The sequence below is a fragment of the Hippopotamus amphibius genome, chromosome 5 (assembly GCF_030028045.1).
Source record: "Hippopotamus amphibius kiboko isolate mHipAmp2 chromosome 5, mHipAmp2.hap2, whole genome shotgun sequence".
NCBI classification, from domain to species: domain Eukaryota; kingdom Metazoa; phylum Chordata; class Mammalia; order Artiodactyla; family Hippopotamidae; genus Hippopotamus; species Hippopotamus amphibius.
The window spans coordinates 163381504-163407458 of NC_080190.1; the positions used below are offsets into that span (position 1 = coordinate 163381504).

Sequence of the window (25955 nt, forward strand, 5' to 3'; positions counted from 1 at the left end):
ACTGCTCTTTGAAGGTGATGGTTATTTTCACATAGCTCTGCCCGTTATCCATGCAGCAACTCTCACATGAAATGTTGGATCTCTCCTTACCCCTGCCAGGTATTGGTAAACTCACGTTCTTCCTTAATATCATAAGTAAATATCATACTCTTAGTAGAGCCTTCCACTGCTTCTCTAAGCAGAGTTAGTTGTTCCAGGCAGCTTGTACATTCTCAGATCACCTTCATCAGTCTCTGAAATATCATTTAAACACACTTACCCAGTGTCTGTCTAGTGTATTTGTCACATTTTCTTTATAACCATAGCATGTGTCATTAAAGGGACTACTTGGATTCCATCATTCACTGGCTCTGTGACCTTGGATAGATTATGTAAGCTTTGTACATCAATTTTTCCCAACAGTAAAATGAGAGCAAGGAAATCATATATTTCGTGTGTATCTGCAAGTATTAAATAAGTTAATAATCATTAAAGAAAAGTATATGTTCTGGTCCATAGCAAGTACTTAGTAAATATTATCTAATAATATCCATTTTTATTGTTATACAAGGGCTCAATAAATGTGAACTGAATAAGCAAGAGGGAGAAATACAGAGGAAAGGAAGGAAGGAAAGAAGGGAAGAAGAAGGAAGAGAGCCTTGACAGCATAGACTATAAGTTTTAGAATCAGGCAGCCTGGAATCTTTGCCCTGCTACTTGTAGGTTGAACAAATTGTTTAGCCTTCATATGTTTCAAGACAAATGTAAGTATTCTATTGAATAACACATATAAAGCACTTAGCAGAGTACCTAGCCCATAGTAAGTAATGCTGAGGAAGAAAAAGTTTTGTGAAAAAGAAAAATCCTCTGCTTAATCTCATTTACTCACCTAAACATTTCCTTAACTACTCTTCATTTACACACCATAGGATAATGCTAGAAGCCCAGCACTTCACCACGGTTGTGAGAGGTGAATTATGAAAAATTATGATTCAGTCTCACCTTCATCTTGTCCCCAAGATCCATGGGTACTATAGAAAAATTTATTCCAGCATGGTCATCTCCAGTGACTCTTAGCTATTTGTTTTTCACCTACTTCATCATGAGAATAGTATTAAAAGCAGAGAGAAAGCAGGTAAGTGAAAAAAAACTAGCCAAGGAGCAATGAAGAAATTTTCAACAAAATATTAGCAAATCATACAGATTCACAGAAGAAGAATTAAACACCTTGACCAAGTGGGATTTGTCAAAGAAATACAAGGCTGTTTTAGCATAGAAAATCGAAAAAACACATGATCATCTCAAGAGACAGAACAAATGCGTTTGACAAAATCCAGCACACATCCTTGATAAAAACTCTCGTAAAGCTGAAACAGAAGAAAACTTTTTCACCATGATAATCTCCAAAAAAAAAAAAAAATTACAGCTAACATCATATTTAATGGTAAAAGACTACATGTTTCCCCATAAGATCCAGAATAAAGAAAAGATGTCTGCTCTTGGCACTTCTATTTAACATTATACTAGCAGTTGTAGCCAATGCAATCAAACAAGGAAATGAAATAAGTCACCCAGATTGAAAAGGAAGAAATAAAACTGTTTTCATATAGATATGACATGTAGAAAATCCTTAGAAGGCCATAAAAATATTAGAAATAATAAGTTTAGCTGGGTCACATGACAAAAGATCAATTATAACAATATGCAAAAATCAATTGTATTTTATAGAAGCATTGAACAATCTGAAAGTGAAATTTTAAAAACAATTCAATTCACAACAGTATCAAAAGAAATAAATACTTGGGGAAAATGTCAATGATAGATGTTCAAGATTATAAACTTAAAATTAGAAAATACTGTCTAAATAAATTAAAGATCTAAAACTAAAGACAACACATGTTCCTGTATAGGAAGCCTCAATATTGTTACAATCGAAATTCTACCCAAATTGATCTATAGGTTCAATGCAACCCCTATCAAATCTCTAGCTGTCTTTTTGCAGAAAATGAATTAGCCAAACAATATTGAAAAATAAGAATAAAGCTGGAGGACTTAAGCTTCCCAACTTGAAAATTTACTATAAAACTACACTAATCATGACAGTGAGGCACTGGCATAAGAATAGATATACAAGTAAATCAATGGAATTGAGAGCCCCAAAATAAACCGATACATTTTTCAGTCAACTGATTTTCAACGAAAATGCCAAGAAAATTGAATAGGAAAGAAAATTTTCTCAACAAATGTTATTGGTACAATTGAGTATTCATCCACAGAAAGATTAATTTGGATGCCTACCTCACACCATACACAAACACTAACTCAAAACTGATCAAAGACCAAAGTGTAAGATCTAGAACTATAAAACTTTTACAAGAAAAAACAAAAGAAAAATCCTCATGATCTTGAGCAAGGCAACAATTTCTAGATACAACACAAAACTATGAGCAATGAAAGAAAAAAATGATAAAATGGACATAAATTTAAAACTTTTGTGACACCATCAAAAAGTGAGAAGACATGAACATAATGGGAAAACAAATTTGCAAATCATGTATCTGATAAGGCGCTTATATCTAGAATGTATAAAAAAATTTTTACAACTCAGTAATAGACAACACAATTTTAAAATGGGCCAAGTATTTGAATAGACATTCCTCCAAAGAAGAGAAACAAATGGCCAATAAGCAAATGAAAAAAATGCTCAACATCATTACTCATCAGGAAATACAAATCAAAACAACAAGATTTCACACCCTGTAGAATGGTTAGAATCTAAATGTCAGATAATAACATGTGCTGACAAGGATGTGGAAAAATCAGAATCCTCATATATTGCTGGCAAAATATAAAATGGTACAGCCACGTTGGAAAGCAGTTTGATGCTTTCTTAAAAAGTTAAAATGTACTTACCACATGACCATCAATTCCACTCCTGAGTATTGTCCAAGAGAATGAAAATATGTCTAAAAAACAAACAAAACCCTTGTACGTGAGTGTTCACAGCAGCTTTGTTCATCATAGGCAAGAAGTGAAAAAAATCCAAATGTCACTGTACACTTTTTATATAGATTTATTAATCCAGCTAATTTGAATGTCAGCCTCTTCAGCATTTTACATTTGTCTCTGAACACATCAAATAGTCAACATTTTGAATTCTAAAGATGAGACTATAATTTTACCAACTTTGCTATTTTTTCAGCCTTGTGTCCTTCTTCAGTCCCTCCCCCTCCCCAAGCCTTGCCTCTGCTATAGTTCTTACGCAAAATCATCTGCTCTTGCTAGGAAACACTTGCAACAAACTGTCTTAGATCTGGTCTAAAATATTTGAGAGTTTTCAGGGTATTAGGCTGGTTGATCTTTCGGAAAAATTATTTTCACTGAATAGGTTTACAGGGAATTGGTGTTTTGGTGAATTGCCTTTTGGCAAATGGATTTTCAGCAAATTGACTGAGAGCCAGTGAACAACTTGTTTTTCCTATATTCTCTGCCTCCGCACAGCTTCATTCTTTGTTCACATAAACGAGTCCATTGACAGTCACATGTTTTCATTGTTTGGGCTTCTTAGGAACTTCCAGCCTTTGAGACCTAAAGCTTGTCAATTCAGATTTGATGACCTGACTGTGGAGCATAACAAAGTTGAAGAGTGCAAACCAGGCAGTGTAGACTAGTTGTTCCCCTCCCTTTTTTTTTTTATTTCCAATAGCCATGAAATCCTTTCTTCAAAAAGATCCAGAAGTCTAATATACAAAGGCGATAAAAGAACATAAGTTCTTGCTGATATTGGAGCCATTCACTTTCCTCCCATGATCACCCCTACATGCACACCTATTTCTCTATCAGCCTCTGAGTTCCTGGGAAGGCAATGTGGCATTCTACATAATACACTTAAAAAATTACTAGTTTCATCCCATCACATCTTTTCAGGGATCTGAAAACTGAGGTGCAGAGAGTCCCAGTGACATAGTCAAATTCAAAAGGAAGAATGAAAAAATAATGATAGGATATGAACTCCCCCACCCTGTCCCAAAATGTGAATAACTATAGTCAAATCCCACTATTTGGTACAGAAATATTTTCTACTATCCAAATGGACCTTCCCAAAATGACAATGGAAAGAACATGGATTTCTACTCCATCAGGTCGTATTCCAGCTCTATTTCTTTCTATCTGTGTAAATGTGGGCTGTCTCTTAACCTCTCTGAGCCTTCATTTTTTCATCTGAAATGAATGGGTTAAAATCTCTATGTCCCCAGATTGCTGTGATGATTAAATAAGCTACTATACATAGGTGCCTGTATCCTAGAAGGTGCATGTTATTTCCTTTCCCTTCTTGCTTTCTACCTCCCTCTCTGCTTTACACAGGACCTGAGGATTTGAATGTCATATCTATCTTTCAAATGCAATCCTCCCCAAAAGAGTCACCAACACTCAAAATAATCTGTGACCGCAAGTCCAATAAAGTTCACATTGATCAATTAAAACCCACAAGGTAAATAAATACTACAGAGAGCAGCAAATAAAGCTGAAAATACTTAAAACCATATAAATTTGCATCAGAAATATCACTTCCCTTTGACATTTCTCAAATCATCTATCAACCTCCTTTAGGCTCTTTACACAGTTTTTTCTCCAGAATTCTACTGGCAGTTTCCTATGTGCTTAAGAGAGATGAATGAACCAATAACTTTCCTAGAAGTTCCCAGACTTAGCTGTTCTCCGACACACAGGCTCTCGGGAGAAATAATACTGAAGACCTGTGTGCTGTCTTCTCCAGTCTCCCCATCCAGCTAAATAATGTACCAATGGAAGGCTCTTCCTCAGAGAACTTGGAAATGAAACTTTCAGGATTTACCTGGAATTCGTATTAAGTCTTCAGCTGGAGGGCATAGAAAAAGAAGGATAGGAAGAAAAATGTGTGCATTAAAAATATTGGGAAGCAAAAGAAAAGAGAGCAGTCTCTAAAATCTAGTTTGCCCTGTATCCCTGAGGGGTGACAGGTGAGATGTCACATGGTGGCAAGAATGACCTTGGAGGTCAAAGCATCCCAAGTTGCTTCATTGCAGCCAGCCTCATAGCTGCCTTTTGTTGAAAGCCTTTTGTATAACAGGCTCCAGGCTGGAAGCTTTATATACATTATTACATTTGAAACTTAGACCCCCATCTAAGACTTCTTAATTTTGAAAGAAAGAAATTTTAACTTTGGACTTCCCTTGTGGCGCAATGGTTAAGAATCCACCTGCCAGTGCAGGGGACATGGGTTCAAGCCCTGGTCTGGGAAGATCCTACATGCCTCGGAGCAACTAAAGCCTATGCGCCATAACTACTGAGCCTGTGCTCTACAGCCCATGAGCCACAACTACCGAGCCCACATGCCTCAACTATTGAAGCCTGGGTGCCTAGAGCCTGTGCTCCACAACAAGAGAAGCTCCCACACTGAGAAGCCCACGCACCACAACGAAGAGTAGCCGCCCCAACTCCCGGCTCGCCACAACTAGAGGAATCCCGTGTGCAGCAACAAAGACCCAACACAGCCTAAATAAATAAATAAATAAACTTTTAAAAAAAGAGAATGATAAGTAACAAAACAAGAATTGTTTACTATTAAGCCGAATAAATTTAATTTTTAAAGAAAAGAAATTTTAACTTTGATCAAAATAATGACAACTTTATCCCAACAATAAGATGCAAAATATCCCCATTGGGGTCACTCTGATTCCCTTTCATTTCTCCTGAAATGCCTCTACTTAAAACCCATCATTCACCATTACTTTTATACTGTAAACCAAACTCCTCATAATGGCCAGAGTCCAACATGATTATTTCATTCCTGCTTCCCTGTCCTGCCTCTTACTTTCCACTAGTCCCTTCTTTACTATTGTATGCTCCAGATATACCTAATTTTATGATATCTCTCCCCATCCCTTTCACATTTCCTCTTCCTCGCTCTCTCTCTGGTGTATTCTGTCTCTCTTTCTCCTCTACTCCGCACAACTTCTTTTATTGCTCAGGAAAGTTGCTGATGAAATATTTCTTACCAAGTCACGCATAATTGGTTTAATGCTTTAGTCTCCCAAGAGCATTTGCATTTTAATAGAGGACAATATTTTATTAGCATTAATGTTAATTATTAAGTAAAATACCTATCATTTTTATAGCACTTTAGAGTTTACAAGGCACATTTACATACAGTATCAAATCTATACTCACAGAGGTGAAGAGAGGAACCTGTTTTTATTGAAAGAAAAAAGCTACCTTGAATTACATTTTCTTCCTGTGGTGTGGCTCTTCCTTTTACTTGGGGGCAAGGGTACTTAAGTTGAGATATTATAGGCAAACAATGAATAATGCTAACCCTAGACAACTTGTAAAGTGAGGAAAGATTGTGATTTCTACATTTTGTTGTAATTAACAAATGATGGTCACTACAACAAATTTAAGAAGTGAAATGTTACCTCAAAAGAGAATTCCCAGTAAGAATATGCTCTTCTTGGAAGAACAATCAGTCATTATTAAATAAGGGTGGCATTCCACTTACAATCATACTGGAAACATAGGACTGAGATGTTAGGATTTTGACCAGCTTCCAACTTTGTTCTTTTCTTTGTCGTTTCTCACATTTGGGAATCCATTATAGGGGAAAACATGGTGGTCATTTCTTGCTGAATCTCAGTTCTCTGAAATCAGTTATTGAAGGCTTTGTATAAAAGTAGGGATATAACCAGAGGAATCTTGTAAATCTTAATCTAATGACTATGGCCAAATTGCAATGAACTGAGAGAATGAAAATGGAAAAAATTGGTGAGAGCTCTAGAGAAGATATGATTAAGGTCCAATCCATAGTTGCAGCAATGAAGACAAAGAAAGTAAAATGTGTGGATATAACATGACTGAACAACATCTCCATGTATCTCCGGTAACTGATTGAAGTGTCATCTTCCTGCCATGAGGTGATATTCCTAAGCCCATTACTAACTTTGCCAAGAGCTCAAGAAGGAAAAGCCACATTCAATATGGTGATACAATCAGAGCCTCTACTTTTTTATATACAAAATGTCCAGCATTCATTCAATAATTATTCAGAAGAATAAGAAACAGGACTGAGAAAAAGAAAAACTGACAACAGAAACAAATAGACAGACATGGACTTTTTAAAAAACTATTACTGGGTTCAAGAACCTAGATGAAAGGATGTAGAGCACTGTCAGACAAATGGAATTTTTAAGAAAGAATCAAGTGGAAATTCTAGAAGTAAAAGACACAACTAAAACTGAAAGTTCAACAAATGGATACAGGGGATCTCATACAGCTCATAAAAGGATGCGTGAACCAGAAGAGGCATCAGTAGAAATTATCCAGATCGAAGTACAGAGGGACGAAAAATTGTCAAAAATACCAAAAAAAGCATGAGATATAGATGACAATAAGTTAAAAAGTAATACACAAATGTAATTGAAATTCCACAAAAGGAAGAAAAATGTATAGCTGACAATTTTGCAATTTTCAGGTATATGTGGAACATTTACCAAAATTGACCATGTATTATGCTATAAAGCAAGCTTCAATACAATTCAAAGGATTTAAATCATTTGAAATATATTTTATGATGGCGCTGGATATAAAATTCTGTAATAGACAACTAGAAAGTTCTCAAATGTTTGAAAATTAGACAAGACTACTGAATAACACATTCAATGTTAAATCAGATTGGATATTGGAAAATATGTTAACTGAGTGATATTTAAAAATTTGACATTTTGAAACTTGTGGCATTTAGCTAAGGCATATGTTAGAAATGAAGAAAACCTGAAAAATCAGCAGTCTATTCACCTCAAGAAGTTTACAATTTGAAAAGACAAAAAATTAAACCCAAAGAATTTGGATAGAATTAATGAAATAAAAAACAAACATGAAATAGAGAACTCAATAAATACAAAAGTTGGTTCTTTTAGAAGACTAATAAATTGAGGACTCTATAGCAAGAGACAGAAAGAGAGAATAACCAAATAAGGAATGAAAATATAGACATCACTTTACATCTAAAGATATTAAAATGCAATACAATACAAATAAAATACAATATTTTTGTGTTAATTTTAAAATTTAGACAATGAACCAATTTCTAAAGAATACAAATTACCAAAACAGACACATAATGAAATAGAAAATGTGAATTATACTAATAAATTGAACTTATAATTAAAAATATTTTCACAAAGAAATCTATAGGCCCTGATGACCATTTCTGAATTCTTTTTTAGATACTTAAACAAATAACACCAGTAGTACACAAATTCTTCCAGAAAAAAATGAGAAAACAATCCCAAGCTTATATTATAAGACCAGCATAACTTGATTTTCCAACCTAGCAGTAATATTAAAACAAAATGCTACGGATAATTATCTCCCAAGAACACAGAATAAAAAATCCTAACTAAATTATTTCAAATCAAGAAATAATGGAAATTACAATGTGTTACAACCAAATTTACTTATTCCAGAAATGAAGTTGAAGTAGTTAATCACTCTTTACTATCTTGATAAAATGAGAAAAATCATGTAGCCATCTTTATAGATATGATAAAATAAAAAAAAACTTAGCAAACTAGGGATGCAAAAGATATTTCTTAATCTGATGACGAGTATTTATTTTAAAAATCTATAAATATCCGTCTTTATGGTCAGGAAAAAAAAAAACCCTACAACAAACATCATATTAATGGTGGGATATTGAAATATATCCTCCAGAAACTGAAAATGAAACAAAGATATCCACTATCAATACTTCTTTTCAACATTGTACTGGAAGCCCTAGCCAGTGTAATAAAGCAAGAAAATGAAATGGATGACATAAGACTGACAAGGTAGAAATAAAAATATGATCACTCATTGACAATGTGATTGTGTACATTGAGAATCTATAGAGTCTACAACCTATTAAAATTAATAAATGACTGTTAAATGCTTAAAACTTTAGAATAGCATTTATTAAAAAATCAAACAATATCATATATCTGGCAGTAAAACTGACTAAAGACATGGAAGACTTCTAAACTAAAAACTACAAAATATTATTTAGAGAAGTTTTAAAAGACCTAAGCAAATAGAGGAATAGACCATAGTTATGGATCAGAACACTCAATATGTAAAGATATCAATTTCTTCCAAATTGACACATATTCTTGGCAATTCCTACCAAAACACCAGAAGGTTTTTTGCATAAATATTAACCAGATGATTCTAAAGTCTATAGGAAATGGAAAGGGTCAGAAAAAGCCAAGACAATCTTGAAGAAGAAGAGTTAGAGGACCTACATTACCAGATATCAAGATTTATTATGGAGTTAAGGGTAATTAAGGCAGTGCAAAGATAGACAAACAGACCAATGAAATGGAAAATCACACATATAGTCATTCATAACAAAGGTGACACTGCAGCTAAGTGGAGAAAGAATGGTCTCTTTAATAAAAGTTGCTATAATAATCCTGACTCCCTATTTTACAACAGACACAAAAGCCCAGAAGGATTATAGAAATAGATGAAAATGGTAAAAACAATAGAACTTCTACAAAATACCCTAGAGGAATATCCTGATATTCTCAGTAGACAAAATTTTCGTTAACAGGGTTTACACACAAACAACTAACCACGTAGGAAATGTTTGACAAATTAAAATTTTAAATCTTTTCATCAAAAGAAACAAGAGTATGAGGAGGCAAGCCACAATGTGGGAGAAGATATTTGCAATTCATGTGCCTGACAAAGGACTCAATTCTGGAGTTTAGAAAGAACTCCTTCAATCAATAAGTAAAAGCCAAGTAATAGAATTTGAAACATGAGCAAAATATTAAACAGGCACTTCACAAAAAAAGGATACCAAGTGACTAATAAACACATGAAAATGTGATCAAAATCACTAGTCATTAGGACAATGCAAATCAAAACTACAATGTGATACCATTACACGCCCACCAGAATGCCTTAAATGAAAAAACACCACCAATACTACATAGCATCATTAGTGAAGATGTGGAGCCATCAGAACATTCCTGCCCTGCTTGGTACCACTTTCAAAAACCACTTCGTGGTATCTCACAAAGTCAAACACATGTGTACCCTCTGATGCACAATGTTTCACCCCTAGGTATAAACCAAATAAAAATGAGTACATAAGAGTCCTAAAGAACATGAACAACAATGTCTGCAGCATGACATATTCACAATTGTGAACCCTGAAAACAACTTAAATGTCTTCAACAGAATAAATTTTTATATCCACATAATGAAATAATATGCATACAGTAAAGAAGATGGATAAACCATTGCTACACACAACCACATGACTAATTCTTACAAACAGAATGGTGAGCGAAAGAGACCAGACACAGAAGAGTGTCTCTTCTATGATTCCATTTAGTTCAAAACAAACACAATTAGAAGTCAGGGTAGTGGTTCCCCTAGGGCCGGGGGTGGGGGGAGGGGGCGGGGGTAGTGATGGGAAAGGAGCATGAAAGGTCATCTGGAGATTTGGTCACAACCTGTTTCTTGATTTAGCTGCTAGGTACTGGGGAGTGTTTATTTTTGACAATTCATCAAGCTGTACTTTTATGATTTGTGCCCTTTTCTGATGTTATTTATGAAAGGTTTGTTCAGTAAGAGGTTTACTTATAAGAAATTTGTGTGGCATTCCAAAGTCTTGCTAAATCTACTCTCTGGTCCTTGGAGAATCCGTTCACCCCAACTTTTAGGTTTCTGGACCCAGTCACAATATGTGTATTGGTGGGAGGGGGTTCCCCACACAAGCAATTCTCAGGACACCACCTGGGTATCCTACGATTCAACTCAATTCTGACACTATCTACCAGGAGACAGCATCAGATTCCACAGGTTAAGGGTTCAATCCTATGAAACTGACCCCACGCACTTCAGACACCAATTGCAAGCCCAGGTGATAACCTGGGCTTCTGACCAGGGCTATAACTCAGAGATTTCCACACCTCCTCCTTGGGCTCAGTTAATTCACTAGAGTGGCTCACAGAACTCAGAGAAACATTTTACTCACTCGATTACTGGTTTATTATTAAAGGATAAAACTCAGAAACAGCCAGATGGAAGAGATGCACAGGGCAAGGTGTAGGGAGTGGGCATGGAGCTTCCATGCCCCAACAGGTGCACCCCTCCACAAATTCGCCAAACTGGAAGCTCTGAACCCCAGCCTTTGGGGGTTTTACGGAGGCTTCATTACATAGGCATGACTGATTAACTCATTGGCCATTTGTGACTGATTCAACCACTAGCCCCTCTACCCTCCACAAAAACCAGGGGATGGGACTGAAAGTTCCAACCCCCCTGCTGGGCTGCACATGAAGTCCTGCCAGCCTTGTAGTCGCGCAACTGCGAGACCAAAGAAAGAGCCCAGATACAGCAACAGAGACATCAACAGCATATTGGACATGGGAATCTTACAAGTCTGAAGCAGTCCTGGAGCGACACCCCACTGTGTATGGCAGACAACAGGCAGGACACGGCAGCAAACTTCTCTACTCCGGGGAGAAGGAGGCTACCGTTTATACGGGGATTGACATCAGGTTGGTTCATCAGTTACCAGGGAAACAAGCGGCTGGGGAAGGAGCAAGCAGGTAGGTCTTATAGTTACTAAGCCCCATGATTAAGAGGATTGGATAGTCGTGTGCGCAGGGTGCAGGTGAAGCAGGGACTGGTGGAACAGGAGATGCACAGAGAGCAAGAGAACAGCCATGGTGAGTGGCCTGACCACACGCGCCTGTGCACAGCTGGTTCCTCTGGCACCAGGTCCCATTAACATAAACCCTATTAACACAAACCCAGTTGTGGTGGAAAAGGGATTGTTATGAATGTCAAGACACCTGCTTCACCTTTATGGCTCTGAAGTTTTCAGGCAACCAAGGACATGACACCAAGATTCCAAGGGTTTTGAGAGCCAGGAACTGTGGATGAAGACCAAATATATAAAAGAAATATATTTTGGTCACCTGAATGACCAAATATATATGTATTTCTTATAAATCATAATGTTGCACACTGCTTTTAAATATTGTTTCTCCAAGATACTCCCCCTAACTAAATGCCTCTTGTGATACTGGGCAAGAGAAACTTGCCTTTTTTTTTTCAAAGAATAGTAATGTATTTCTTTTTTATTTTTATTGGAGTATAATTACTTTACGATGTTGTGTTAGGTTCTGCTGTACAGCAAAGTGAATCAATTATTTTTAAAAAAGGATAGTAATGTATCCACCTAGAATAAATGAAAATAAATATCTCCAATGTCATATATATTTCAAATATATAACATGGAGAGTGGTGAGACTTTTAAAAAATTGACAATAAAAGGTTTGTCAGTTATAATTAAAATATTAGGAAATTAAGAACAATATTCAGAAATTTTTGAAATTTTTCCCTGAATTACATGCAAGGGACCTTCAGATTCAACTCTCAGGATTCAACACCAGACCTAGTTAAAAATTTCGAAAGATAATAACTCAGTAAAGTGACAAAATCATCTGCTCAGGAGCTGGTGAGTCCTCAGCTGCACATGGCTCAGTTCCTGAACAGGTGCTACACATTAGCCAGCTAGCAAGCATCTGGAAGCATCAGCTACTATCTGCACGTAAAAGCCACAGCATGAGCTCTAAACTTTCCATCTGAAATCCTGCCATCACCTCTACACCAGTGGGCAGCCTGAACACAGCTGTTTGGTGTCCCATGCAGATGTGGAACACAGGAACCTCAGCGGGGTGATGATTCCAAATGTGTGTCTGCCTTCAGATCCTAGTCCCCAAACTATCTCCTTGCAATAGAACCTCGTCTGGAAATAAGACGATTATCTTTTCTAGTGGGGGCTGCAGAGAGTAAAGGAAGAGAGCACGAAAGGAGAAGGAGTTAGGGGCTGGGAAACCAACAAAATGTGGTTCGTTTTCAGGAAGCTGCTAGGCTGGATCTTTCAGAGCAACTCACATTTTTTCAAGATGCATTTTCTTTGAGGTCCCCCAGTCCGGATACCCCAGTGCCCTCCTCTCAGCCCTGGCCCTTGCATCACCACCAACTGGGGGAAGGAGCCTGGGCAGCGGTCACCGTTCTCTTGGATAAGCTTTACCGTAATCTTCATAAACCTCAATGCTCAAGGTGCAGAGGGAGATTGGAGGAAACTTGTTTTTCCGTTGGTTTCTTTCTGACTTCTGTGGCTAATCATTCCTAGAACAGGAAGCTGGAGAAATTTAAGTGGGAAACACTCTTCCGACCAGTCGGGTTTCCTCACCCTTCTAGGGTACAACTGATTAGGAAAAGCTTCAGTGTTACATAACCTCTTTCCTTCAGGGGAGGGGGACATTCAGGGCTGCTTACCCCTGAAAATTGCGATGCCCCCACCCCCACCCTGAAAAGCAGGGCAGGAATCTCTTGGGTGTGTTTCAGTACTGTTCCCAGTCTTATCTCATCACCCCACTGGACCAGTCTGGCAGGACAACCAAGTCCATTCATTCATTCAACAAGCACTAATTGAGTGCCCACCGTTCTGGGTACTTGGGATATGTCGGTAAACAAAACGGAGAACTCTGCGCTTGTGGACACATCTTTCAGTGAAGGGAAACAGAACGAACAACAGTAAATAAGTAAATTGTGTTGTAAGGTGATAAGTGAAATCAATAAAAGCAGAGCAAGTACAGAGTGATGGGGGGAGGGGAACCAGGAATTGCAATTTTAAACAGGGTTCGGGGCATGAAAAGCTAACATCTGAGCAAAGCATTGAAGAAGGTAAAGGGTGTCAGTTCTGTGGCCTTCTGGAGGAAAAGGGAAAGTCTAAGGTCTGGGTGTTCCCAGGGTTTTCAAGGGACAGCAAAAGTGGCCTGGGTGGGAAGAGCAGAGAGAGCAAGGGAGAGAAGCGGGGGTGGTGATGTCAGAGAGGTACGGGCCGGAGCAGGTAGGGTTTTGTAGGTAATTGTAAGGATTTGGAATAAATGACGTGGCAGCTACTGCTGTTCTAAGCACAGAAGTGTCAGAATCAGACACTTCACCATCGTGCTCACTCTGCAGTGAGAACACAACCAGGAAGGTCCTTCGGATATCGTTATATCCTCCTCCACTGGAGGCCCCAGCAAGCTTCTGGGTCAAGTCAGATGACCTACAGCCCACGCTATCTTGGCCTGGGAGGGGCTGGGGAGGGCAGGGAGCCCAGGAGCCTATGTGCTTAACAACGTGGTCTAAACCATTCAAGTGACCTATCAAGAGTTAAGAAGACAATTTTTAGTTTATTTTCCTGCAGAAGGAATGGTCTCATTTTGAGTCCTTCCCCTTTCCTTTCTTCAGACTTCCTTGTGACCAAAAAGATTCCAAGGACCCTTAGCTGGGTGCAATTGATACCCTCAGAACACTGATAGCTAAACGGCTGCTCTGTTCCCAGGTGCCATTCATACCTGCTTTAACTCTCTGAGCTGACCACCCATAGTACTTTATGGAATGCAATCTTTTTTTTTTTTCTTTAAATCATCACACAGTGAGCACACCATTATTTCAGTGATGTGGTAGACTGGGGGGACTCTCTCATCAGTCAGTTCATTTTGAGCAACGCCACCAGCCTCTTTAACAGGAGGAGCTCCTGTTTGTTTCTCTGAAGGCATGAAACCAGAAGGAGAAATATATACTGAGCATACTCGGAGAAAACCGCACTGTGGCGGTGCCAAGCTCACTGAGAAATTCCAACAAATAATAGCAAGAAGGTGAGGTTAGAGGAAATGCATGGAGACCAACCAAATAAGAATCGTTGGCTGCTGACTGTGGGATCAAGAAAGTCATTTAGAGACTGGCCAGTCCTGATGTTCACTATGGCCCACAGGTTGAAACCAAACTTACACATATGTTTGTTTAAACTATACAGCTTTTTTTAATTTAATGTAGTTGCAGGATATATCACACACATACACACACACACAAATTGTATTTCTTGCTTCTCTTTAAAAATATGAATATCTGGGGGCTTCCCTGGTGGCACAGTAGTTAAGAATCCACCTGCCAACGCAGGGGACACCGGTTCAAGCCCTGGTCCAGGAAGCTCCCACATGCCACGGAACAACTAAGCCCATGTGCCACAACTACTGAGCCTGAGCTCCAGAAACTGTGAACCACAACTATTGAGCCCATGTGCCACAACTACTGAAGCCCATGTGCCTAGAGGCCGTGCTCCACAACAAGAGAAGCCACAGCAATAAGAAGCCCGCACACCTCAATGAAGAGTAGCCCCCACTCTCAACTAGAGAAAGCCTGTGTGCAGTAATGAAGACCCAATGCAGCCAATAAATAAATAAATTTAAATTTTTTAAAAAATATATGAATATCTGGCTACATTGAGTCTATCTAGCAACACCAAGTCTGTATTCCAAGGCAGCTGGAGATTAATAGCAACTCTGCACAAATTAGGTAGGTGGTCCCCAGGTCCCCCCAACTCCCATCACTTACTGTTACTTATTTCTGGCCCATTTCACTCATTGTCAAGCCCTCATCTGATCTAATCCTTTTCCATAAAATATAGAAAGTTGAGGCCTAGGGTGAGGGAGACAGTAAAGTCTTCAGTCATAAAATCAGAATCTGTGCATTCCAGCCACCCCCATAAATGCACAGGCTAAAAACAAAAAACCTCAAGGAATTAATTTTCCAAAGGCCCGTCCTTCCTCCTAATGCAACCTGGTGACAAAGCCTCCATGAGACTCTGGGGTCAGGTTCTTGGTTACGTTTCAGAATTATTTTTAATTTGGCTTTGATTCTGTTTCACTTGATACCCACACCGAGCTGTATTTGTGGCCAAAAGGCTTAAACAGGCACACAGGGTTCAGGACCTCAGGCTTCACCAGATTTCAGGTGGAAACCGTAAAACCACCAAGTTTCACTGGAAGCTGGTGGAAATCTCTTGTTCTGCTTGGTTAGTGGCGTTTAGACTTTGGACTGGAGTCAAAATGATGAGTCTGCCCGCCCCTCTCCCTCACTGGGATTGTGGCCTGGCCTGACCTGTAGCCAATGGCGAACGATATTAGAAAAACCTGTGTTTGGGACCTGGCAGCATTACTCTCTGCGCTGTTTCCATTTGGTCCATGCCTCCATCCCCTCTTCTGGGCTTGCAAAAGCCCGGTCTGTTCCATTTCTTGCCCATTCTCATAGTCTTCAAGAAAGCTCTAGCACTGTGCAGGATACCTTGCTGCCTTTCCTGGGGAAATTCTAACATTAGGCTTTGCTATCACAGGGCAGGAAAAGAACTCCATGAATCACAACGCAGCAGAGGGATTTGGGCAAGCAGAAGGCCTTCTTATTCGTTCATTCATTCACTCACTCACGTAACCAACCAACCAGTATTGGGTACCTTCTGGTCTGAGTGTTTAGAAGACCTAAACGTCGCTAACATATCTGTGGTATCCTCAGGGAGCTCACAAAACCAAATCCTGACCTCACAGTCCTGACATCACATCAACACATGTGATGACTGAGGGGCCTCTCTGAAGTCTCAGTTTCCTCATTTGTAATAGAAGGACCCCATTAACTCCTACACTGGTGAGCTCTTAAGAGCAAATGGGACAAACGGATGTTAACATTCTTTACAAACCACAAAGCACAACTTCAGCACCTGATCACCATCTCACATTACGTGTGTTCAAGGATTTGAACCACCGTGGACCAGTCTTTTAAGTAAATAAATAGAGAAGGGGAGTCTCTTCCTTACCGTTGAAAGCTAACAAATGTAGAAAGAATCATGGAACTGGAAAACCACCATTTGGCAAATGATTATAACCGTCAGGCAAGACTCCTCAATGTGCGGTAAAACTAGTGGCTTAAAGTGTGAAGAGTAACAGGATGTCTACAAAATCAGGTATCTTCTGACAAGATACTAATTAATGAGAAAGGCAGTAGAGAAACCTGGCAGACACCACCTTAATCAAAGTCAACATCGCCAGTAATGGAAGAATTTGACACCACATGCCACCTGATATAATGCATGGAAAAAAGCATCACTTCTATGACAGTTCAGCTGAAAACGCATAACCTGAATCTCATCATGAGGAGACATTAGAGAAACCCAGACTGAGGAACATTCTACAAAATATCTGACCTGCACTTTTCTAAACTGCCATTGTCATGAAAGAAAGACTGAGGAGGTTCAAGAGACAAATTCAAACCATGATGCAGTGTTTTCTTTTGCTATAAAATATATCATTGGGATAACTGGTGAATCTGGTTAAGGTCTATGGGTTAGGTAATAGTTCTGTATTAATGTTAATTTCCTAGTTTTAATGGTTATGCTATGGTTATGTGAAAGAATGTGTTTGCTTTGAGAAAATATACACAGATATTTACGGGTTAAAGGCATCATGTATAAAACTTTCAAATTGTTCAGGAAAACAATTATATATATATAATTGTATATATAATATATACATATGTAAATACATATGTATATAATAATTGTAGAGAGAGAAGGAGAGGGAGAGAGAAACTAACCAAAGTTGGTAGAATTATTAACATTGGGGAATTCCTTGTACTATTCTACAGAGAGTTCTGACTGCACTTTCTGGAAACCCCAGATGCCAAATGTTTCACCCATTTCTCATCCCTGTTGTCAGGGCTTCTGATATTCATGACAAGATGGGAGATGATGCCAAATGGGACCATTTCTTCAGTGATGGTTTCCCATAACTACCCACCCACACACCAGAGCAGCATCGTTAGGACTAGCTATCACTGCCGAGCCAGCTGGGGTCTTAAAAATTTATCTCCTGGAACTCACAGTCCAACACCATCTCTTCCATTCCTGATGGAAGGCAGAAGGATGTCGCTACTGCGGTGCGTCATGCCAGCACACATAGATCACACAGAAATCAGGTGGCAATTTGATCCCTGGTGCTGTTCGCACCATCTGTTTGTTATGCTGGATTCTTCACATGACACTTGGGCCAGGTGGTCAGCTCCTACCTGTCCTGAAAAAGAATCACTGGTAAAAATCAACCCAAACCTGGACCCTTTGCATTTTGGGGAGTCATGAAATGGCCAGTCCCAGAGAGTGGGCAGAATGTAACCCACCACACCTACAGTGACAAGAATTAAACAGGACAATAAGACTTTGACCCCTCCCTACACTTGGTTAAGACCATCTAGAGAAAGTGCAAGAGTGCCCCCTTCTGCCCAGAGCTGGAATCATTCTCATTGGCCCTTCACACATTTCCGTCTCAAGAGGACTTAAAATCATGACTTCTGGATAAAAATATGATTCCAGAGCTCACGTTTTGAAACACTATGCTACAGTTGTCGCTTAAATCAGCATTGCCATCTACAATAAAATTTCACCTTTATTATTTCATGTGATCCCTTCTATGACCTCAGGAGGCAAGCAGAGCAGTGATCATCACATTCCCTAACAAAAGATTTGAAACAGACCATAAAGTCACTTATCCAAGGTCACAAAGGCTCTCCTCCGTGTCTCCATCTCTCACATTCAGTGGCTGTGATGAGTGGCTTCTAAACTCTGCTGCACCCCCAATGATACAGATGCGATTCTGTGATTCTGGGTCATCGTGGATGCAACAAAGACCCAGGAGGAGCGCAAAACTGCCATTCGTGATGATCCATGATGACGTACGGCATTAGAAACCAAAACACAAACTTTGTTAGTGTTCGTGTTGGGATGTGACCTGCCTGGGGTTGTCCTCTTGGTTCCCCAAGAGCCCACTCTTCCTCTCCCCCTCCCCTCCATGACAGCTGCCAGAATGGAAACGTCTACCAAGTCTGAAGAGAAAATCCACTAGACCTGAGCTAGGCAGAGCATAGGTCCAGGTCATAGCTACCAAGGTACTCAAACTTGTGCACAAAAACATAAAGGTCTAGAAGGACATGCACCAAAATGTTAATAACGCTTTCCTCTAAGAAAAGTTCAGAGGCGGGAGAAGATAGCTCAAAGGGAACTTCAGTCTTACCTATAACATTTTACCATATTACCATATAAGCATATACGTGTTAGATATGAAAGTAAACGTTAATTTTTCTTAAAATTCAAGACATTTCTCCTGGACACCTCAAATGTCAGCTGGGACTTGGGGACAGCTTTTGTTTTTCCCAGACTAACCACAGCCATTGTTAAAACCTACCCGAATGGGATCATTTGCAGCTTAATCAGTTGGTAGGATTTTAGGAAGATGGACCAAAATATCAGAGTGTTGGACCAGAAAATGACTTTTAAGTCCCTCTGACTCCAAAGATTTAACGAAGTGTACTAAGTATGTATCAGTGCACTGTGCAACGTGAAGGCCTGGTTTAAACTGGGCAGGAGAGATGTCCACCCTTAACTGCAACCCTATATGCTCACCCCCATTATGCACGCACATACACACCCCCACACACTCCCGCTCCCAACTAGGTACAGTGAAATGAATCAGCTCCAAAGGCAAGCACATCCTCATATTCTCTGATCAACGTTTCTAGCCTCATGGGGAGAGGAAGGGGGTCAGGACCTCAGGTGAAAGCACATTACCCAATGTGTGGTTCTTTCCTGAGAGAGATATTCTTGTTGCCAGGAGAGAAAATGGGCTTCCATGACTACCAGACAAGCAAAGTAGGTCCTCAGTGAGTGCTGCCTGCTTTCTCTGTATTCAGGTGCAGTGATCCAGCTGTCTGGGATTCCCTACACAGAGCTGAAGATGGCTAGAACAGTTCTTTTAGCAGAAAGCCAAGAGGTTAGGTTTCACGAGGTGTGTTGCATAGACAGAAAAACCTGAAGGACCAAACTGGACCGCTCTAGGAGCTGGCACTCCATGGCAGGGAGAAGGTGGGAGCCTGCAGACCCTCCCTCAAGCGCAGAGACTGTTTGCTATCAAATTGCTTAGTCACAGGCCAAGGTTTGCACAGACTTAACGCTCTACAATGGCTTTCACCTCGAAAAACAATGAAGCTTGTTGGGGTGACAGTTGTCCTCTTGAAAAGTTTAGCATAAACAAACCCAAGAGGGTCTGTTCATAGCTGATAATGATACCAGAATAAAGAAATGTTTTGCTGAATAGCTTAGAGGGAGTGATTAGTTGCTTGGGCTAAAAAATGAATTGGGGAGAAATGGAAAAAAAACACTACACTTGGAAATTGAAGACCAGGGTTCAAAACAGCTCTATTACTCACGAGTTGTGCGAACTTGAGCCTAACAGTAGATCTCTCTGAGCCATATTTGTCATCTATAAAAGGGGTATAATGATAGCAGGGAATTAGCCGAAGGGTTGTGATACAAAACTGATAAAATAGTTCTCATTAGCCCCAGATTACACATGAGAAAACTGAGTCAGAGGGCTAAATGGATGACGCAGGACACACAGCTAGCGAGTGGCAGGGGCCAGTTTCCAACTCAGGATGTGGCTGCAGTGTCTCAGTAGCTGCTATGCCACCTGCCCCTACTGTTGCCTGGGGCCTGATACTGATTGTCTGAATTCCATCCATGACTCGTCCCATCTTCCAGCACCCACCATACTATAGCACATATAGGTGCTTATTGAATGAAGCAACCCAAGTTCAATGAACGCGTGAGCTAAGAAACTGTTGACTCATTTGCAAATACTGTCAAACAGTTACACGCGTAACACGTGGGATATGACTGTTTCATGCCCATCAAGTCAAAAACATATTTCTCCCAATTTGATGTGGGTGTTTCAAATACTGTGTGTGTGTGTGTGTCCGAAAGAGAGGGAATAACAAGAGAATAAGATGAAAGCAAAAGCAATCACCATTACGTAGCAGCCCCCTCGGAATAAGATGGAGACCAGGCACCCATCTTTGGAAATCCTGGAAGCTCCCTGGGGATTCGCCTCCCTCCACACCTCAGCTGACAGTGCCAATTTTTTTTTTTTTGCATTTATAGCCATAGTTTATTGAAAAAACTGACTCGGTGCCATGTACCATGTTAAGCAGTACTTCAGTGCATCGTCTAATTAACCTTTTGGACCACTTGTCAAGATAGGTGCAGTGTATAAAATTGTATTCAAAATGATGACGGTGGGACTTAACCCACTTTTACTCTGACAAAGACAGCTAGAAAATCTCAGAGCAAATCACAAAAACAAGCTGGCATCAAATCCAAGTGTTTAAAATTGTCTTTTGTCTTCCATAATCACATCAAAATAATAGATCAAGGGGATATATGTACAGGCACAGTGGATTGACTTTGCTGCACAGCAGAAACTAACACAACATTGCAAAGCAGCCATACGCCAACACAAATAAAAAAATACTAGATCATAAGTTACATGTGCAGATTTTTACTGAATAATTACTCACAGTCATTTAACTTTCAGGGCAAAAGCTGCAGGAATAAATATGATGGTCAGTAGGTGCGGCGCAGCACTGGCTCTTAATGACCCTAGTGGTATATCTACCCACACTGCCCCAGATCATCTATGGAGTGTGTCCCATCATTGCTGGTCTTCTTGTCTTTTTCCTACCTGAAACCAGAAATCTGCCTCTGCGACAGCGCTTACTTTGAATCGCACAGAGCATTGTCTTTGAGGAGCCACTCAAGCTCTTTTCTCCATCAGCATTTGGTACTCAGAAAAGGTCACGTTTGAAATCGGATCCATTCTCTGCACTGCCAAGGTTCTGGCTCAATGGGAACCAATGGAGAGCTCTGTGATCAAATAACCAGTGTCATCAGATAACCTTTCATTACACAAGAAAGGCCACGGGTGCCTGCCTCCACCTTGGCATGCTGGAAGACAGGGGCCTGGGGAATGCAGAGTTTCTAAGGCTGGCTCAAAAAGGCAGCTTGGCCTCCAACACAACACGCAGCTGCTTTTCCACATGCATTTTATGTTTTTGGCTACTTCTCCTTGGCTATAGTTTTCAGGCTGGCCTGGAAAGCTTAGTGAACTCCTAGGTAGTTAGGGACTGCAGGTCTGGTTCTTACTCCACCATTTCCCAGCTATGTGATTTGGGCAAGTTCCTTGACCCCTCTGAGTCTCAACTTTCTCATCTGTAAGATGGAAATACTGATACTTGGCGGCTTTAATGAGTAGCACACCTAAAGCACAGAATGCAAATCAACTGGGAGGGTCCAGTAAGCTGAAATATTGTTAAATAAAAGTATCGTTTTTGTGTAAAAGAAGAGAGTGAGTTTCATAGAAAACAGGTGGCCATGAGATTATACTCCGCATTCAAGACCCAGGTTCAGCATCCTCTCCTTGGGATGCTTTCCCTGAGTCCCTTCAGGAGTAGCTGAGCAGGCCTGCCCCGAGCCCCTCCCAGCCCCTCATTACCACACGGAGCAAACTCAATCTGCAACCGTTTGTCTACCTGCCTACAATCCTCCAACCAGATCATGACCCAAAGGCCAGGGTCATGATGTCTCGTGAGTCCTTCTGTCTCTGCCACTCAGCACAGATCATTCAATTAAAAATGCTTATTGAAATCATTGACTTGAACATGAGCCGATCATTTAGTCACTAAACACTGCACTAGACTGTAGTGCAAGATTCTCATGCCCTTTTTAAAAATGATGACGCTGTGTCTCAGGCAGAGGGGTGACTCTCCTAAGAACAGACAGCTGGTGGCAGAGCCCAGATTGGATCTAGGGTTGCTGGGCTGCACCCCGCAGGCCTGCAAGCCTTGTAGTTGCCCAGCCATGAGACAGAAGAAGGAGCCCAGAGACTGTGACAGAGACCTCGACAGTTTCTGGACAGGAGCAAAAGATCCTTACAAGTCCGAAGCAAAAGATTCTGGAGCGATATCCCACCATGTACCGCAGACAGCAGGCAGGACACGGCAGCAGCCTTTGCTACTTGGGGAAGAAGGAGGCTACCACTTATAGGGGGTCTTAACGTCAGGCTGGCTCATCAGTAACCAGGGAAACCAGCAGCTGGGGTAGGGGGCAAGCATGTAGGCAGTTACTGATTAACCCCTATAATTAAGAGGATTGGATAGTCATGTGAGTGAAGCAGGGCCTGATCGAGCAGTGGATGCACAGAGAGCAAGAGAACAGCCATTTTAATGGCCTGACCACCCAGGGCTCTTCTGCCCCAAAACCAGTGTTGCTTCCACCACCAAATATCTCCTCCCAGAGAGGGTTTCCCAGTTAAATTTGAATTTCAAGTAAACAACGATAAGATATACTTTTAAGCATAAGTATATCCTATGCAGTATTTAGGACATACATCTACTGAAAAAAAGTATTTATTTATCTGGAATTTGAATCTAACTGGGTGTCCTGTATTTTTTTGTGACCCACTCCCAGACTCCAACATGGATCTAACTCATCAGTCCACAGTCACCTGGCTGATGTGGTACCTTTTATGAAAGCGGTGGGGAGAGGGAAGGAAGAAAAGTATGACACAAAGTGGGGAGCTTTCGACCACAGGAGAGCTGCTCCAGGCACCTGAAGAAGAGGCATTCAGAGAGGTGTGATGTGCCGCAGCACAGAGAGAGGGAAAGAACAGGGCTTTTTAGTTAGAGCCAGAATCCCATCAAGACACTGCTGCTGCCCGTCAGGAGACTCGTAAAGCTGCAATAATAATATGACAACCTCACAGAGTCACCACAGCGATCAAGTAAGATCATATATGTTCAACGCTAAGGCCTAGCACTTAGCAAACTCCCAAAAAGTACCTCTAGCTATTATTCCTATTTCGAAGAGAGTGAGAAGTAGTATTTATGGTACATATTGCATAGTCCAGCTCTGAATGAGAATTATACACCTATAATTTCATGCGAACCTCATAACAATTATCCAGGGTAATTACTGACATTAATTGCAACGTACTAAGGTTCAGGAAAGCTGACACCTGCCCAAGGCCACAAAGATGCTAAGCAGTGGAGACAAGATTTGAACCCAGGTCTGCTTATGCGTTCAGTCGCTCTTTTTCCACTGCACCAAGCTGCCTGGAAGCATCCTTTTGGGATCTTTGCCTACTGATCGCCTCTTCAGGGCTGACACCCACCAGGCTTCAAGCCATTCCTTTCTGGAACAAGTCTCTGACCCCTGCCCAAGGGAGGGTGCCTGGGAGCAGAAAGTACAGTCTCAGAGATAAAGCACAGGAGGGTTCAACCTGAAATGGGGTATCCAGACAGGGCCCTGTCCCCCTTTCAAAGTCCCCTAAGTGACCAGCCCCTGAAAGCAAGGCTGCACTTTCTGCTGTGACATCCGATCCCTGCCCTAGGGCCCCCTCTTTGCTCCATCTCTCTTGGCCCAGAGCCAGGGGTGGGCTGTGGAAAGACATGAGGGTGGATGAGTCTGAATGGAGCCCCCCTCCAATGGTCACACACACACCCCCCCCAGCCCCAATTCAGTTAAAGATTGCAGGAAGTGGTTTGTCCGTTTAGAAGTGCTCTCCAGCTCTGGGGCCCTTCTGAGAAATGAACTTGCAGTTCTCTAAAGATAGATTGCGCAAAACAGGAGGGGGCAGCCCCCAAGGACCCTCCAACAGCAACTCTCCTGAGGACGGCCAGAGGCTCTTCAAGCCCCTCGCACTCCTCCCACTCCGCGCCCGCCTCCAGCAGCTGCCGGCCCTGGATGGACCAAATCAACGCCCCACTCTGTGGTGTGCACTGTTGTGCAAGGCTCAGGTTTCGTGTCCCCAGTGAACAAATTTTGTTCTAAAGAGCTGAAAGAGGGGAGGAGGGGGTAGGGGAAGAAGGGACATAAAAAACAGGGGGAGGGGAGTTGAAGGTGGTGGGGGCGGGGTTTTCAGCTGTTCATGTCATTTATTTTCCATGGGCTCTTAACTGTAATTTCAAACTGCATGTGGGTTTTCTGAAACTATGTGATTTGATGTGAGGTTCACAGAGAGTTTAGGCCTCTCTCCAGACTGTAGCTCTTTCATGCCTAGGAGAACAGGTGGCGGGATCTAGGAGAGAGGAGTGATGTGAAGAAGCGAGGCCCGCAGTCCGCGGACGGAGCTGCAAGTAAAGAAGCCAACCAGCAATTGGCTTGGGCTTTGGTGGAAGGTGAGGACACGGAGGTGATTCCACTCAAAACCGGACATTTCCTAGCAGTCAGTTAGGGCTGGTCTTGGGTGAAATAAATCTGCTTTTTACTTTGGAAGAGGAGTTTTTAAGCAACTGGTCTTGGAGAGAGGAGGTAACTCAACCAAAAGGACTAAAACAGGCTTGAGACTTCCACATGCCATCAACTCATACCCCCGATTACCACTCTGGCCAGAATGACTCCTTCACTTAAGCAGCCCTCAATGTCTATTTCAGTTTGTTTGCGGATCTTCTCTACTGAGTAGTGAGAATGCAGAGGCAACCAAGATGCAATTAATTTAAGGTTTAGTGGAGGACCAAAAAAATGTAGACAAAGAGAAGACTGCAGTTCCATGTAGTAATAGCATGAGTACTGCAAAGCATAGGTTGGCAGAAGAGGGAGTGAGCTCCTCTCTGGAGGGGCACAGAAGCCAGGGATGGAGAACATCAGGGAAGCCTTCCTGGAGGAGATGGCAATTGAGCTAAGTTTCAAATTCACAAGGCAGACAAGGTAGGCAAAGCCAATTCCAACAGGAACAAATAGCACAGGCAAAGGCACAGAGACGTTAAACTGCCCAGTGCCATGGATGAGGGTTTGTAATTGTTCAGGAGGAAAGGACATTGGGCACAGTGGGACCAAGACACCCAAAGCATTTGGCCATGGGACACAGGGGGCTAGGGTCTGCTCTGCACTCCTCCCAGTGCAGAGTGGGCTTTGAGCCAACCTGGAACCCTATAAAAACAAGCACAATGCAGCTGGAAATCCCACAATCAGAATCCTCCAGCTAGATAGGACTTTATCATCACTTCACCCCCCGTGGTTCCCAATTCACCACGACAGACTTGCTGAGAGAGATTTCCAACATGCCTATCCCAAAGCCTGATTTCACGTTACCACCTGGAGCCTTAGGACAAGCTGCAAATCCGAGCCTCCTCTTTTCCCTGTGGTGTCTGTCCACCTCCCGAGGCACAAGCCCTAT

At 41.1% G+C, this 25955-nt stretch overlaps 1 long non-coding RNA gene across 1 annotated transcript in view; it reads right to left on the reverse strand.

The window, feature by feature from the left end:
* Window positions 1-2902: 2902 nt before the first annotated feature.
* LOC130852986 (uncharacterized) overlaps window positions 2903-25955 on the reverse strand; it is a 51507-nt gene continuing 28454 nt past the window's right edge. Inside the window, exon 3 of the long non-coding RNA XR_009053621.1 lies at window positions 2903-2945. This is a non-coding gene — a long non-coding RNA (uncharacterized LOC130852986). The remainder of the gene's footprint in view (window positions 2946-25955) is intronic.